A 4,939-nucleotide genomic window follows, 5' to 3' on the forward strand; every position below is an offset into this window, starting at 1 on the left:
TGCCTCTAATGCGGCCCGGGCGGCCCTCGCTCCTCCGACGTGCACTTTGCCCGGCTCTGCCCCTCGCCGCTCCGCAGCTGTCTCCGTGATTTACGAGGGGGGAGCGGAGAAAAAAAAAATGTTAAAAAAAAAAGAAAAGAAAAAGTTGTGTTGTTAGGGGTCCAGGTTAGAAGTCATTGTATAATTTGTAGGCTTTGTCAGGGCTGAATGCAAGCGTGGAAATTTAGGCTGAACTCTCTATCAAAAGGAAAAACTGTAGAGGGAAGGGATGGGGTGGGTGGGAGGGAGGAGCGCCTCATGCATTATTTATTTCGACCTTTAGGGGACGAGGAACTCCCCCCTTCTTTCAGGAGATTAAAAATAAATCAACGGACTGAAAACCCAAACAGACACGGGACATTACAGCGATCTGCCACACACGTGTTCACATTTATTTATTATAAAGAAAGATTTCATGGAAAAGATGTATTTTTTTGTATAATTTACAGAGTCTATTCTAGTATGTATTTACGGCTGAAGAGCAAAGGGATTGTTCTCCTCATAAAATATAAATAAAATATCTAATTTTCATAATTTTCATCACTTGGGTTGCTCTTTTTCACAGCTTACGTGCCATCTGCTGGGGTGACAAACATCCTTGGCCCCATCGCAGCTTGGCCTGGAGGCTGTGGTGGGGATGAACCCCAATGCCACGCAGGCGATGCGGTGTGGGTGGTTCAGTTGTACTCTTGTGGTGCTTGGAGACACCAGAGCTGGAGTGTCCTCCAGGAGGCTGATGTGCCTTTCCGTTGCTGAGATGTTGTTTTGCTTCTTTAGAAATAAAGCAGAAGGACGAACTGTGTAGCCCCAGGGAGATGAGGTGGTTGCTCTTTGGGTGAGCAGATTCGGGGGGGAGATAGGTGAGCGACATACTACCTCGTCGCCTAGCGCAGGGACCCTGCTAGATCTGGCTGCAGGGGGAATGTGGTGTCCCATGTAAGGCATTTCAGAGTCAGTAAGGTTGGAAATGACCTCTCGGATCATCTCATCCATCAGTCCATCCCCACTGTGCCCACTAATTCATGTCCCTCAGTGCCACATCCACATGGTTCTTGAACACCTCCTGCCATGGTGACTCCACCACCTCCCTGGGCAGCCCATTCCAAGCACCTCAGAGAAGAAATTTTTCCTACCGTCCAACCTGAATTTTGGGTAATTGAGTGGCACTTTAGCACCCTACCAAGGCTGCTGCACACAGACTCCCTGCCTCGTTTCTCTCATCCCTACCCACTCCATCACCTCTCAGTGCTGGGCACCCTCCCCCCTCCACATCGATTCCTGGACCCCAGATGAGACCTGGGTACGTCTGGTGTGCTCACAGGCCTTTAAGCACCATCGTATGCACGCAGCAGTGGCCGAGTGACTTCTGGGCACAAACACCTGGAAATCATTAGGAACCAGTGGAGGCTCCCAAACACGTTAATTCAATAACATGGGCCCTGGGAGCGTGAAACCCAGCCTTGAGAGCAACATCCCCGAAGGGGGAAAAAGGGGAAAAAAAAGCCCAACGTGTGAAAAGAGAATTAGTGAAATTAGGTTAGCCCAATAAAACGCACCCCCTGCCCCGCAGCCTCGGGCGAGCGCGGCTATCAGCCCCTGCTATTGTTTCCCCCCCTGGCAGGGGAGTTATTGTGTGATAAATAATTCCTGGAGGAAAAAAAAAAAAGAAAAAAAAGAAAAGTGGGCACATTTGCATAATCAGTGCTTTGATGTGGCCAGGGCACAGAGCTGTGTCCCCAGACCTGCTGTGGGCCAGAAGGGACGGGGTAGGAGGCGGCCTTCCAGCGAGGCGACCCGGAGGTGCCGGAAAGGACCCGCTGTAATGGTTTGTCCCCATCGACGTGGGCTGGAAGCGGGGTCCCGGCTTACCCTGCTGCCAGGGGACTGCTCTCTGTCCATGGTACGAATCCCATGGCTGGAAGTCTCCCCAGAAGGTAGTGGAGGTCTGTCCCCATGCCCGGGCCCGTGCTGTCACCTTACATGGACTCACAGCACACCACCTGTGCCCTGCAGCCTGGCCTTGTGGCCCTTCCCCTCCCTCCCACATGTGTGGGATGCACAACCAAGCAGTACGTTTTCTTTTATTGGCACTGATCTTGTGATGATTTCATTGCCACAGAGATACTTTGGTTTTATGATGGCAGAGAAGCAGTGCTGTTGGGTTGGGGAGCGGCAGGTGAGGGTTCACCTACTAAGGGGCATCCCGTGGCATGCTCTGATGGCTTTGTTAATGCCATCATTAAATCATTGAATATTAGTATATTAGAATATTAGTAGTACATTGAGTAATTAAGCATACATTGGCTGGTTTTTAGCACTGGACATGTTAGCTCTTCCATGATGATTCTTAATTGGAGAAGGACCACAAAGATTATTAGAGGACTGGAGCACCTCTCCTGTGAAGAAAGGCTGAGGGAGTTGAGCTTGTTCAGCTTGGAGAAGAGAAGGCTTTCCAGTACTTAAAGGGTTTCCAGCACTTGAAGAGAGCTTACAAATAGAAGGGCTGACCTTCACGTGATGGTGATATGACAAGGGGAAATGACTTTAAACTAAAAGAGGGGAGATTTAGGCTAAATGTTAGGAAGAAATTCTGTACTCAGAAGGTGGTGAGGTGCTGGCACAGCTGCCCAAAGAAGCTGTGGGTGCCCCATCCCTTAAGGCGCTCAGGACCAGGTTGGATGGGGCCGTGGACAGCCTGAGCTGATGGTGGGCAACCAGCCCATGGCAGGGGGTTGGAACTTAGTGTGATCTGAGGTCCCCTCCGACCCATGCCACTCTATGATACTATGATTCTATGACAAACTGAAAGAGACAATTACTGGGGCTACTAAATTGGGGCATCTTTTATTTCCGCATGAAGATACGTACGTAACTTAGAGAAATGAAATGGCACTTTAAGGATAGCACACTGCAAAATATGTGTAGGACGGGTTTATCCATGAAAGGGTGTTTGTATGTGTGCATGGGGAAAGCCGCGCTGGGGCCAGGCTGCTCTGGCAGCCGGCAGCTCCCGGCAGTGCTTTCGCTCGCCACTTGTGCCGAGCTCAGCACGCTGCTGGGGTGCCTGAAAAGCTGCTCTGAGGAAAACGGGCTCTCAGTTCTGAGCAGCGGGACCGGCAGCAGGACGGTGTCGGTGGCCTCCCCAGCATCTTCCCTCCCCCTGCTTTTATTGAAAGGGAGAGCGACCGGACCAAAGCCGATGGCGTATTTACCTTCGTGAGTTTTAAAAAAGTTAATTACTGCTCGGAGCAAGTTGGTACGGCTGTCCTGAGCTGCCTTTTATTAGTAGTCGCCTTCATTAATTTCCCTCGCTGGATTTGCTGCTAATAGCCGCTTGGTCCTGGGCAGCACAAAGCAGCATCTGTGCCATTGAGCGGAGAAGCGGGAGTCGGGCAGAGGGGGGCCAGGGGGAGCGACGCCGTTTGCAAATCAACCCCTATTAATGTGATGGCCTGAGCTGCGCTGGCGGCAGCTCATGCTTCCCCTGCCCGGCACAGCAGCTCAGGCCTCGAAAGGCCCCCGTGCACCTGTGGGTACCGGTGGTGGCATCCCAGGAAGCAAAATGGGAAGTGGGGTGCTGGGTGCACAGTCCCAGGTGCCCCATCCTGCTAGGAGGGGGAATGCTCAGCAGCATCCAGCAGCAGCTGGGTCGTTAGCACTTGCTATCTTGGAAGTTTGATTTTGTTGTTGTTGTTGTTAAATACTGGGATGAAATTCTAGCTGGAAAGAAGGAAAAGCGAGAATAGGGCAGGAGGAAGTCAGTGTTCCCAGAGGTGTGGTGGAGGTGGCGGTGGCAGTCGGGGGCCTGCAGAGGTTCAAGATGGAAGAAGTTCCTGAACCATTGTCTTCCCAAAGCATGGGAGGAGTGCATTAGCACATGGCCATTGCGCTATCAGCGGTGGGATATTCGGGCTTGGTTTGCTGCTTCACTGGGGGCATGGATGGCCCTTCAGGCCTCACGTCCTGCTGCTGGCAAGATATTTCACTGCTCCTCTCCAATGAGCTTCTCTCATTCTGCAGAAACCACAGAACTGGTCCTCAGTGATCCTTAGTGATAACGAATCCACCCTGTAAAGCAACTTACTTAGTACGAAAGTCTCAATGTCTCAAAAAAACAAGAATGTTGGTTGGATGGTCCAAATGGCTTTCTTTGGAAAGGAGAGGAAATAGCAGAACAGAGATGTTGCTGGCTGGGAGCTGTAAGCTCTCACTGAAAGGGTGAAGAGTACGACCTGTGCTGGGGACTGACAGAGCAACCAGGCCAAGCAGTGCAGTGCTGGTGCTGCTGGGAACAGGGCAAGCTGACGCTCAACGCCAACTTTTTCAAGCTGCTCATTCAGAAATCTGTCAGTAGCTGTAAATTCAGCTGGGATGGGAAAGTGTCTTACATCAAACAACAAAAGAAACCAGCTGCTAAATGCTAATACTACTATGTTGAGAAGTACTCCAAATATTAAAATTCCCCATGTATGCATTCATCCAAAAGCGTATCTAAATACATTTTTTTGGTCAAGCAAGCAGCAGACTGGAAAAAAAGCTCTGCTTCTCTGGGTCGCGGGGCTGCCTGTGGGCAGTGCGCACGGACACTTTGTTCTGCAGGGATTGTTTGGGAGGGTTTCTTTTGCTTCTAACCACCTCTGCAGAGAAGGAAAAGACTTTAACACAACGTTTCTGCCACTGACTCATTCCCAAAGTCTTGCTGACCATCTTTGTTTCCCCGTGGCAGTCCGGAGTCCTTTTTTTGTGGTAGCAGGAAGCCACGTTTGCATGGTTTCTGTCACTTGGTTAAAGGCAGCACACCCCCCACTGCAGACAAGGCAGCCCTTTATTGGCTGCGGAACAAGATAACTGGCTTAATCTTCCCGGTAACACGTGAACTTCCATGTATCACTTTAATCTG

Source organism: Meleagris gallopavo, chromosome 4, assembly GCF_000146605.3.
Source record: "Meleagris gallopavo isolate NT-WF06-2002-E0010 breed Aviagen turkey brand Nicholas breeding stock chromosome 4, Turkey_5.1, whole genome shotgun sequence".
In the NCBI taxonomy this organism is placed as follows: Eukaryota; Metazoa; Chordata; class Aves; order Galliformes; family Phasianidae; genus Meleagris; species Meleagris gallopavo.